The 12,224-nt window shown below is 49.5% G+C and overlaps 1 protein-coding gene across 4 annotated transcripts in view; it reads right to left on the bottom strand.

The window, feature by feature from the left end:
• Positions 1–12,224, bottom strand: part of LOC104558224 (microtubule-associated protein tau) — a 62,133-nt gene that overhangs the window by 45,180 nt on the left and 4,729 nt on the right. The window contains exon 1 of one of the 4 annotated variants that reach the window (XM_062019355.1): positions 8,838–8,893. The exons of 2 other annotated variants lie outside the window; for them this stretch is intronic. The gene's annotated coding sequence lies outside the window, so the exon portion shown is untranslated. Of the gene's footprint in view, positions 1–516; positions 556–8,837; positions 8,894–12,224 lie in introns of those variants that run through there. One more of the 4 variants, XM_062019357.1, reaches the window with a different exon arrangement.

Raw genomic sequence — 12,224 nt, 5'->3', positions numbered from 1 at the left:
TCCAGTTTCTAAGCTCTTGCCGAAGGCAAGGGCCAGTCAAGCACTGCCTCTGCCTCAGCAAAGAGGCTTCCAGAAGCACTGCAGAAGAACATGGATCTGGGACTGCTGGGCAAGATTTAAAATGGAAGGAAAAGAGGGTCAGGCACAGGAAAGACTAGTGAGAAAGGAAAGGAGACAGATAGTGTGCCCATGTATGCACACGGTGTTTGGACCTGGCAGGTGCCCAAGATGCACACACCGCACAACATGAGAACAAAACCTGAGAGCATCATGGTAGACTCCTTTCTTCAGCTCACAGTTGCCCTTTTTTTTCAGACCATTCATCAACCACCACACCCCTGCATGTCTCCTCTTTTCAAACTCCAGAGAGTCACTCCCTTTGTCCCAGGACAAGTCCAATATTCTCATTTTAGTCCTATCCTTTCTCAATCTGTTCTCTTACCTATCAATGGGCTGTTACCACAGCAACACCACTGCTTGAGCAGGAGATCTTTAGCTGGGCTTTTACCCACTTACCTTTTTCTGCCCAACGGCAACATTTACTTAATACTTCTCCTTGCATATGTCTGCCAGCCTCTCAATTACTACATCAGAAGATGCCAAAGGAAAAGCATGTAATTCTCTGTCCAATTTGGAGAAGTCCATTGCTAAAAGCTATCTCTACAAACCCTTCCAGCTAGCTCTTGGGCAGTATGACTTGTCATGGTGATGAGGCAGCTGGCAAAACCACATATAAGGTAGTAACTTCAGAGAGAAGAATTTGCTTGAAGTCTGCTCTTGAATTCAAAGGAAGTAGGAGCTGAAAATGAAACACAAAAGGCAACTCTGACTTCAGATTAAATCCCAGCCTTGAGCTCACTAATACCCAATGTCTGATACCACAACCTACACCTACTGGTACAGAGCACATGAAATTCCACTTCTGTAATGCAACCACACATGGCAGCTTCACCGTAGCTCTCAACCTAAACCACAAAAGCAACTCTTACCGCATCACATCCAGGAGTTCCAGTGGGAGGGTAATCAAATACTTAGCACCCGCATGGAGCTAGTCAGCACTTTGTACACAGTGGGTCAGCACCAGGAAAGGAACGTGAGTAACATTTACAAATCTTAGGCTTCTTCTACGTCTGACCATACTAAAGTGGAGTATAATTTCAGACAAAAGTTGCAACTTTATACAGAGACTCCTCTTGCCAGCCTGCATTGGCTGAAACTGAAACATAACCCTGAGAGTTCACCAACAGCTAGAGCTATAAACCAGGCTCCAGGAAGCTCATCCCACTGGATTACCCCTTCTCTGGTGAATGACTCTTCTGGCACACTCCTTCTGTTGTTGCTGTGCCCTCAAGATAACCCCACAATGAACACACTCACCTTGATCATTGCAAACCAAGGCAGGAACATTTTGTCACCTATAAGCCTGGTGCGAGCAAATTTTCAGCCTGGACCCACAGTTCTGAAGCTGCTGTGCAGATTGCCACTCCCAAAGCCCTCAGACTGTTATACCTCCAGCCTTTAAGGTCCAAGAGCCCCGTCCCAAGACAGGGAGTCGGGGAGAAGACAGTATGCATGTACCACTTCAGCTGGATTTATTCCACCTCTTTGGCCCCCCTTCTTGTCCCTCTTCCAATTTCATCTTGCTGCATCTCAGCCTGATGAGAGCTGCCGTGGTGCCTGTGCTCATCGTCCACTGCTGGGGAATAAATCCCTTTAGCCTCTGCCAAAGACTCTCCCTGTTACCTCGGGATGTGAAGGCAAAGTCTCCATCCAAGACAAACATTACTTGCCCATCAGTTTGTCACTGATCTTGACCTTGACAGACCTGATCTGTCGTCAACTGAGAATGTGCACAACTGGCCAGATGTGCTCCCTTCACCAAGATGCTCACACAAAGTGGCATTTGAGAGAAAGGAACAGAGCTGCTTGTGAGCAAGATACACCTTCATGGTAAGACCAAGCCAATGCACTCAGCATCTGAGTTAAGCTTTGATCAAATAAAAGATCGAATGTTTCTTAGGCAGGGAAGAATTTCCCACTCTGAACTTCCTCCCTACTTCTCCATTTCCAACTTCAAAAGTGAACACTTCTTTCCAGTATATGGAAGACGGTTTGATTTATCTCAAAAACGGCTCTCTAGGCCAGCACAAACACACACATTGCTGAGCTGGATGTGTTCAAGGATCATGCGAGAGGCTTCTTTAGATTTTTTGAGCCATTTATAAGTATCTCCAGGAATTTCTTTCTGCAGCAAATGACTCGACACACTGATAAAATCCATCTGAAATTACATCAGGCACTTCCAGGCAGACAGTCTGGGACAGCAGCTAATGGGGAGCCATAAAGTGACATACTGACAAGTGGCACAAAGCCTTGCAACTTTGCAGCACATGGCTTTCAAAGTCTCATATACACTGCTCAAAACCATGAAAACAACTGGTTCCATCACTGGGCTCCCCAGTTCAAGAGAGACAGGGAACCTCTGGAGAGTCCAGTGCCAGGCTACCAACATGATTAGGGGACTGGAACTGACTTTCCTCTGATGAGGACAGGCTGAGAAACCTGTGGCTGTTTAGCCAGGAGAAGAGAAGGCTGAGAGCAGCCCTTAACAGTGCTTATAAGTGTCTAAAAAGCACGTGTAGAGAAGATGGGCCAGTCTTTTTTCTGTGGTGTGCAATGACAGGACAAGGAGTAACAGGCACAAGCTGGAACCCAGGAAGTTCCACTGGAACACGAGGAAAATCTTTGCTGTGAGGGTGAAGGAATCCTGGCACACTCTGCCCAGGGAGGGTGTGAAGTCTCCTTCTCTGGAGATTTCCAAACCTGATTGGATACGTTCCTGTGTGACCTTATCAAAGGGAACCTGCTTTAGCAGGAGGTTGGACTGGATGATCTCTAGAGGTCCCTTCCAACCTCAATCATTCTAGCTCTTTTAAGTGCTGGAGTTTCCCCATGAATGGCAGAGGTCCTTCTTGCTATGTATTCATATAATCTGTCCCTTAAACTGCATTTCATCCCACAATAACCCGTGTCAGCCTTTCTCTTTCCCACAGACTGTCATCACATACACTTGAGCCACAGCTCACCGCAGTAACACGCACACAATGACTAGCCAAACAGGACAGCTTGGGGATAAACAGGACAGCTGACCTGCCCTTCCACAGCACCAATAGTGTAATCCCACCACCCATACTGAAGCAATTCAAGAAGGAGGGCATAGAGGCAAAGGTGGACAGACAGTGATAGCAGAATTAGGAAGAGAGGTCAGGGCAGGTACTGTGGCGAGGCTGTAAAGATGGAAATAATTAGCCCAACTGCAGTGATAATCCTTTTATCTTAACAGAAGGTATCCCGTGGTGCTCCCTTTCCTTGGATTTTAAAGAAAAGACACTGAAAACAGGAGCCACACTGCACATAATGACTGCCTTCACTAATCAGACTGCTTGGAAGAGAAAGGGGAAAAAAAAAATCAGTGGACTGATTTCTGAGGAGCACGAAGGGCTCATTAGACTTCCAGAAGGAATCCACTCAATTCTAAAGGCACAGATACACCTCCTCCAGACTCCAGCGTAAACTGCATATGCTTTCCACAGGCATGTTAAAAAACTGCCTACAACCGACTGATTTCAGAGTGAAGCAAAGCTCCAACTCACAGATGGAGGAAATCCATCCTGTTGTAAGAAGAGATTCAGAGATTCGTTCAGTCTCTCACAGGAGAGGTGTGCCAATCGTAAAAAAACACCAGAAGTTACTCAAAGGGCCACAATTCTCTGCTCTATTCATTGCATCCTGGGGTCATCTGCAAAGACAGATCGGGATTGAGGGCTCTTCGTGCTGGGCAGAAGCAATACTGCACAGACCTGACACTCCACCACCTGTTCGTCTCCAAGAAAGAGCACTGATCCAGACTGAGGGCTGCATCTCTGGTAATGCTAAGCCAGCCTGGTGCTCTGCAAGGTTTCGGCAGGGCTGCCTGCCACCAAACAGCCCACTGACCTCTGCCCAGGATCACTCACTCTAATTCTCTTCCTATAACTGGTCTGAGATGAATGGGAACATCTCTGCACTGCTCTGCAGGGATTAGCAATCCTGCTCAATTTCCATCCACAATTACCTCCTTTATTTTCTGTCTCCACAGGTAGGTAAAGCCTACCCGTGCACTACAGCACTGCCCACTTTATTGACAAGCACCCCCAACTGCAAGGATATGCCTTTGGAACAAGCCTCAAACACCATGCCAGCCTACCACTGGAATATGAACACCATGGTTAAGCAAGCAAAGCTCCAGAAGTAAAAAATAGATGGGCACTAAAAACTAGAAAGCCAGCCCAGCTCCGGTACAACTGCAGTACTAGTGACAGGTCATCCGAGAGCTGTGGTCCTTCTCCAAAGACATCAGCTGGTGCTTCTCTGAACAGAAGCTGGGAATAGTCAAGACGCAGAGGCTGAGGTTCCCCCTCTCTACCTAGTCATAGTTCTGGCTATGGGGCAGGCACAGTTCTGGCTGTGGTACTTTTTCACAGACCACACAGGTCTGCAGACTTCAGAGCAAGCTTGTATGCCCAGAAAGCAAAACACAAGCTTTGTTGCTCATTATCTGGTTGCTTTACCTGCACATAGAGCCATCACCCTCCTAAAGATGTGCCGCGTTCCAGCAGCTCCAGAGACAGCCCTGACACAGAATCATGGAATTGTTTCAGTTGGAAAAGACCTTTAAGATCATCAAGTCCAACCACTAATCTACCACTGCAAAGCCCACCATTATGTCCCAGGGCACATACTCTCTCAACATCACCCAGATGAAGCACTTAAAAGTCTGTCATGAGTCCAGGGCACTTCACTATGAGCTTCCAACTCTGAGTCCAGTCCTACACCTATATACAGTGTCAGCAGACAGCCTAGGAGCCAATAAGCCAACCTACTAGCCGACTGACCTCGTCAACTGTCAGGCTAAGCAAACTGGAAAATACTGGGAGCTAAGTGGAAACTAGTGCCCTGATTCTTTCTTGACTAATTCACTGAGTGCCAGAGCATAGCTAAGCTAAACTAGCAGCACTGCCTCAAAAGATACAGGGACAACCACCAAGCCTCATCAGCACACTGGGCTGGAAGAATAAGTCTATTCTGCTCAAGATAAACTCGAGCCTACAGCTTTCTTCCAGCTTTTGAATAATTCCTATTGGGGAAAAAAAGGGAACAGCTACCCTCAGCATTTCCCCTTAGACACTGCTTCATGATCCAACTTTCAACCCTTTGCAAACCAAAAGGGATTTGTCTGAAAGACTGGATGGGACACACCCCAGCACCAGCATCTCAAGACAGCACTGCCAGAAGCCTGCACAGGCACACACAGACACTCTGACAGACAAAGCCTTACAGCTGGGTTGCTGTAACCACCAGGACAATTTGTTATTCCCATGATGATGAACACGAGTTTTCTGAAGAAAGGGCAGAGAAACCATCACAAAAGCATCTTCAACATGGCTTTCCTCAGCAGTTTCTAACAGTCCCATGATACTGCCAAGCCAAACTTCCAAAGGAGGATATAAACGTCATAAAGGAGCAATTTGCTCTACTCCCCACTACTACACGGCAAGAACTGTTCAGCTAAGCCCCAGCAAACATGCAAGGAGCAAGGTGGTACCCAAACACTTCCAAATCCCCTGGCTGGTAAAAACCCTGAAAAAAAGAGACAATGATGCAACATAGATCAACAAGCATGCAACAAAGAACATAGTTCTTCAAAATGAAGCAGAGGAGCATGGAAGGCAGACGATGATGATACCTACTCTACTGGCATGCCACAGCTGTCCCTGGCTGGATATACCAGGCTCAGCCTCAACGTAGAAAGAGCAACTGCAGTGTCACATTTCCCTCATTTTTATTCCACAAGGATTGCTCTCCTGGACAGAGGAGCAGATTTCCCCGTGGCTTTCAGGATGGAAATGAGAAAGCTGCAGCACTCCTTGCTCAGCACAGGTAAATGTTTACTTGGTCCAGCTGAGTCCTGCTGAAACTGCAGTTTATCAAGCACAGAGGGAACGGGATAGTTTGAACAAAATGCCTTGGGAAGACAGAGGCTGGAAGCAGAGGGCAGCAAGGTGACAAAGGAACTGCTGCAGGGTGAGGAAGACTAAATTAGAAGCTTGACCCGTAAATACTTAACACAGTACTTGAAATGGGTGAGTAACAAGGGAGGGAGAGACACAAAACCCATACTGTTGTACTTGTCACCTACATCTTGTTACCTGAAGGGACTGGACCCATCTCCTCTCTAGGAGCTCCCCACAGGGCACAGAGAGGTCCTGTTACTTCTGTCCTCATCTCAGCTAATCCCAGCTGATGAAGGATAAATGCCCATATCTGCAATGCCACCTGCCCCTTCCAGAGAGCTAATGGCCTTGCTCTCCCAGGTGAATACCACAGCATCTCAATGCCCCTCGTGTTTCTGTCAGATGGCACTTCTGCAGCAAGTTCATCTGGAAGCTGCAGATCAGCAGTGAGCTGTCCAAGGCTTCTAACAGTGACACCCACACTTTACGCTTTCCCTCGTAACAGGCAGAGATGCTTTAGTTCCAGTTTCTCAAGGGTCCGCTTCTAGCTATCTTGCCGTGCAAGAGGAAGACAGATCCACAGCACCTTTTAACCAACACAGAGCTCACCAGGTGTTTCTTTTTAAGATCTGGATGTTCAAGACTTCACTGTCCTAAGGTCCTCTCATGCTGCAATCAAGCCTTATGGAGGACGTAGACCCAAGCAACCAACCTGTGGGCTAGGCATCACATTTCCCCAGGACACAAGGGCTGGGTCTTACAAAACAAACCCTGCTTGCATCTTAATTCCAAAGCCCTGACCACAAGCCTTCATTTCCGAGGGCATTCAGCAGCATAAGGTAACCTTGGCTGACACTGGGGATGGCACAGGGAAATACAGCACGGCCATACACCTCCTTCCAAACACCACTTTTTTGTCAGATGTCAATTATCTGCCTGGAAAATCTCTAGGTACTATAGGTGAGTCAGTCTGTACCTTGCTTTTCTCTTGAAGTTACAGATCTTGCGGTAAAACCCAAACATTTTGCATATTAAGAGGGAACAAAGTCTAACTGGGTTTGACTATGTCTCATTTCTACATAGAATGAAATCTTAATTTTCCGTCTCTCAAGAGCAGCCTGGAAATGCCCAACTGAGACCTGTTCTTGATTGACCACTTTGAGAAAACAAAAAATTAACTGCACAAGGAAAACCATTAAACACTCCAAACTGGCAGCAAAGGCAAAAATCCTTCATCAGATGGCAGCCATTGCTCGACAGACCACATTAAATGATTCTCGGTAGTGAATTTTGTTCCACTCATTCAGACACATATCAGGCATCTGCTCAGATCCACACAGATAAACATGGGGCCACTCAGGAATACGCTGCATACAAATTGCTAAAGTGACAGCTTGGCTCATCTCAGCAAGCCCGTTTCTAAGCAAGACCAGCCTCTTGCTGCAAATGGAGCTGCACCTCGCATGGTGGTACCACCAGCAAATGGAAGGAGAAACTCCCTTTAAAGTGACGGCAGCTGCCCTCTGCAAACGAACAACGGGACTGCATTTCTAGGTGTTAAAAAAATAAGAAATCATCTTCCCTCATTGAATCCTCCCTTGTGCAAACAGGGATGCAAGCAGAAATCTCCATCCCTCACCTCAAGTGAGCTGTTTCTGCTCCGTATGGGTTTAATTGCTCCAAGCCAGGAGGGCAGGCGTGCCACGCAGCACACCTGGAAACGCCTGGCAAGGAAAAACTTCCCTTTTCATCTCTGTTAAGCCTTGAAACAAAGAAAAATCCAACAGCTAAAGGGGGAAAAAAAAGGCAAGTCTCTTAAAGAGGGCCAGCCCCACACCTAGCCTAGTGGGATTTTTAGGACCAGAAAAAAACAGGCAGCACAGAATGAGACTAATGAAAAGGACAAGAGGACAATTTAAGCACAACATGGGGAAACGTGCGAGGTGTGAGGCACATCCAGGTACCACCACCAGTTACACCACCCCAACCCCAAACCTAGGGAGCTCAGGACCAGCATCCCCAGCCCGAAGGTTTAACAGCACGGTCATCCACGCTGTTAACATTAAATATCGGAATCCCTTGGCCGGGCAACCGGGGGATGCAACAAAGCAAGGCAACTGCTGCGCTGTGACCTCAATAACGCTCGCCACCCTTAAGTTTCAGGCTGGGTGTGGACAGCTCCGTTGTCTGAAACACCTTTTCCTCGCGATTTACCCATTACTGATAAATTTATCCTTTTTTTCTCTTAATTACAGCTGTCCCCCGCCTTCCCCGTGCCCGAGGGCGGCTGCAGAAGATGGCACCGCACCGGGGCGGGAAGGCGCTGCCCGCACCTCCTGCCGCAGCCCCGCCAGCACGGCCCCTGTCCTCACCTGCCGCACGGAACGGCGCAAAAAACAAACAAACACAAAAGGGGTGAAAAACGGCTGGAAAGAAAAAAAAGCCGCGTGTGTGTCGCCCACTGCGACCACCCCGCCCCGCACCTGCAGCCGGGCGGCAGCGCTGCCGCAGGGGACGCGCCTCGCGCTGCTGCAGCCCGCGGGCTGGCGGCGCCCGGGCACAGCGGCACCGGCGGGGACGCGCCCCTCCGCGACCATTTTTGTTTTACTGAAAGGGTGGGTTTGGGGATTTGGGTTTGGTTTCTTTTTTTTTCCCTTCCCTCTGCCCGTCCTACGCGACGGGACAGCGAAACGCAGCGCCGCTACACCGAGGAGAGGGTGTCCCGGCCGCGCGGCACCCCATCCCTCCCGCGCCCCTCCCGCCGGCCGGAGGCCGTACCCCTACCTGCCGCTGCAGGGGAGTCCGCACCGGAGCCGGGCGGCGAGTGACAGCGGCGGCGCGGGCGGGGCGGGCCGGGGGCGGGGAGGGGCGGGTGCACGCGAGCTCCGGAACCTTCGCCGAGCCGCGGGGGGGTGGGGGGGTGGGGGGGGAAGATGCAGCGGCGGGGCGCACGCGCGGCGCGGCTCGTGCCCCCGCCCGCAGCGCTCCCCCGGCGGCGGGCGGCGCATGCGCAGTGCGGCGCGGCGCGGGAGGAGGGAGCGGCCGCCGCGGTCTTTTGTCTGAGCGGAGCGCGCGCGCGCCGGCGCTGTCAGCGGGGGGCGCTCGCGCGCCGCGTCCTCAGCCGCCCCCGGCGCCATTTTGTGCTCGGCGGCCGGGGACGGTCCGGACTGTTCAGTGCCCTCACACCGACGTTCGTACCCGTCCGCACACTGGCCTTTCGCCCGCCCTGGGCCGTGCGGTGATGGGACACACAGGGCTCCCAGCCCTGGCTCCTGTTGTTTGCTCCGCTGGCGTTTAGCCTGACGGCTCACACAGACCCCTGCTTCTGGGGCTGGATTCACTGCCTCAGGTGCATCTCTTCTGTTGGCTGGTGTCCCCAGCGCACAAGGTGACATAGTGTTCTCGCTGCTAACAGCATCCCCTTACCTTCCTAACCAGCCCCTGACAGGAGCTACAGTGTGCAGCCATCCAGGTTTAATTGCATCCACCGGTAATCACATTAGTAAAGGGAAAGCAGCCTTCTCCAACCCAGGCAGGGAGCTCTGCAGCCATACCCGGCGCACCTCCAGCTACAGGCACAAAGAACAGGCACTGGGATTCTACAGCATGCATGGAGGAACAGCGGTGGGCAGCTTTAATTAGCATCTGCTTCAGCAGACACCTGTGGGAAGGAGTCAACAAGTGGCATGTCAATCACCCTGAGGCATTGGGGAGCACTGGGATTCCCTCACCATGCAATACAAGCCCTGCAATGCAGCCTGAAGCACTGGAAAGTGAAGGGAGAGGCTGAATAAAGAAGTCACACTCCTGAAAGATCCTTCACTGGCTTGCCTGCATCATCTGGAAAACCAGAGAGATGCTCTGGCTCAGCTCTGGAGTGCTATGGGCGCAGTGCAGACCTCTTGATGGAATTACTGCCTGGTGTTACAGGGTTACTATCACTGGTAATTGGATTTAGTGGAGAAAACTGCAGGAGGGATCTTCTGTCAGATGTTTTTTTCCTGAGAAAGGTTCAGGTGCAAATCAAGGGCAAATGTCCGGTCTAAGAACAGGGTTCTGTTGGAGGTTGTGAATGGGACAGTTTGGTGGGAGGTGGGGGCAGAGGATCAGATGTGAAAGCTACAGAACCAAGGGGTTTTAGAAGAAGACTGGGTTGGGGATGGTCCACCTTGGTTTGGAATAAAGGCCTATGGAGAGTCAAAAAGCTCTTCTCTTGGTATAGTATAAATAGCTACAGCCCACAAAATACAATTATATGAGGAGAAAAATCCAGACTTATGAACATGCAACACTGGGACCGTTTTTTTTCAGGTCAACAGAAGCAGGTGCAGCATCTGAAACCGGGGGAATGGCTCTTTTCTGCCCATTTATAAGATGTCTAAAAAGTACTCACTATAACTAAGTTGGAGATTTTTCCCAGGGTAGGCACATCTTCTCTCTCATTAAAAAAACACATCTACCATTGCTGTGTGAACTGTAAAATAAATACTAGAGTGTTACCAGGGAATCCACTGTTGTGAAACAACAAGGAACAAGCTGAATTTGAACTCAGAGCGCAAGCAGCTAGAGTCCAATTCTGGAACAGCAGCTCTTCCTACAGGCAACAGAGATGTACCAGGAACACACGACTGACTGCAAATCATCTGAGCATCCTCTAACAAGACAATTTCTTCATCTACAAAAGACATAACTAGAAGGGACTCCCTGCCCTAATTTCTTAGCACAAAGTACTCAGCATAATGGCATCTGGCTTTCTGAAATTATCTCAGTCGAAGCTCAGCTTTGCCTGACTGTTCTCAACTCACCAGGCACTGAGTCCCTTTAAGATCTAATAAATCATGGGCTGGGGAGCCTGTCCCAGCCAATGTTCAGGCACAGCCACTCTTACCACATTCTCTGTTCATTTACAAGATCTGTTGGCAAAGGCTGGTCAAGAATTAAATGCATTAGCTGATGGACCACAGTACTGCCAGATCCAAGTAACACAGCAATGATTCCCCAGAGTCAGTCTTCCAGGACTATGGTCACATAAGTGAGCACATTCCTGCCCTGGCCCAGGGCACAGCCACAGAAACCTGGTGGCATGGTGCTTGAAAATGAAATTCTAGGAGAATCGTAAGCAGTCTTATCTTGAAAAGGCACAAGGAGCAAAAAGCCAACATCTTACTGTTTAATTCCATCTGTGTTCAGATAAACAGAAGTGCATGGATATCCTTGGCAAACAGGATTACTGCAAAGAATCAAATCTACATCCAGCTTCTCCTCACTAACACCCTGTGGGGCCAAACACATGGGCTGAAAGTCCATGTTGAAGGGGTAGCAGCTGGGAGAAGACTCCCTTCCTTGACTAGATGCCCTCACATCTTAACACACACAACTCTAGCTCACTGCAGAGCCATCCCTTTGATGCAAAGCCCCACTGCGTAGGAAGACTCTCATTTTGCGCCACACCTCGGGTACAGCAGCCCTCCACCTCTGTTCTCTGCACAGGTAGGCACACCCTCTTTTGCATTGGATGGGTGCAAGGTGCTGCTGCAGCAATATTGAGGTGATATGAGAGCTGCTGGAGTGACCTGAGTCACAACATTCAGACGAGTGCTCTGAGCCCCAAGTGGAAGGAGCTCAGGGTAATCATCAGGTCTTGCTCTGGCCAAGACGAACTGCACTCTGTAGGCAGATTTCTTAGCTGTACACACAGCAGGCTGACAGCTGATGTACAGTTTAAACACTGCACATAGCTCTGCTGGTCACTTCTTGTTCATGGGGTGGGTCTGTTTATAGGAAAAAGGATCTGTGAATTCATCCTACCATTCTAACTCAGTCCAGGCTCTTTCTTCCCTCTCCATTCCTTTTAGCCCATAATGCTGCTAGGTGGAAACAGGACGCTATTTTTAACATCAAATTATAATGGACACCTGTAGGGAGGGAAGCATTAAGCCTTTATCTTCCATACCTGTTTTTTTCATTCATGAGACAAGGCTCACTCTCCTCACAGGTGAGTTTTGTGACCTGTTTCACAACTGTATGCAGGGTATTTTTTTCCTGGCAGGTGCCACAGAAGGGCAGGACACAATTCCTCAGGTCTCTTCTGGCCACGGGAATTGACCAGCAGAACTGTGGCTGTGTTATGAATTCCACATTACAGTGGTTTTAAGTCTGACTTCCCCGGGG

Source organism: Colius striatus, chromosome Z (genome assembly GCF_028858725.1).
Source record: "Colius striatus isolate bColStr4 chromosome Z, bColStr4.1.hap1, whole genome shotgun sequence".
In the NCBI taxonomy this organism is placed as follows: Eukaryota; Metazoa; Chordata; class Aves; order Coliiformes; family Coliidae; genus Colius; species Colius striatus.
The sequence above is the reverse complement of the archived record's forward strand: the minus strand, read 5'-3'. Positions and strand labels throughout refer to the sequence as shown.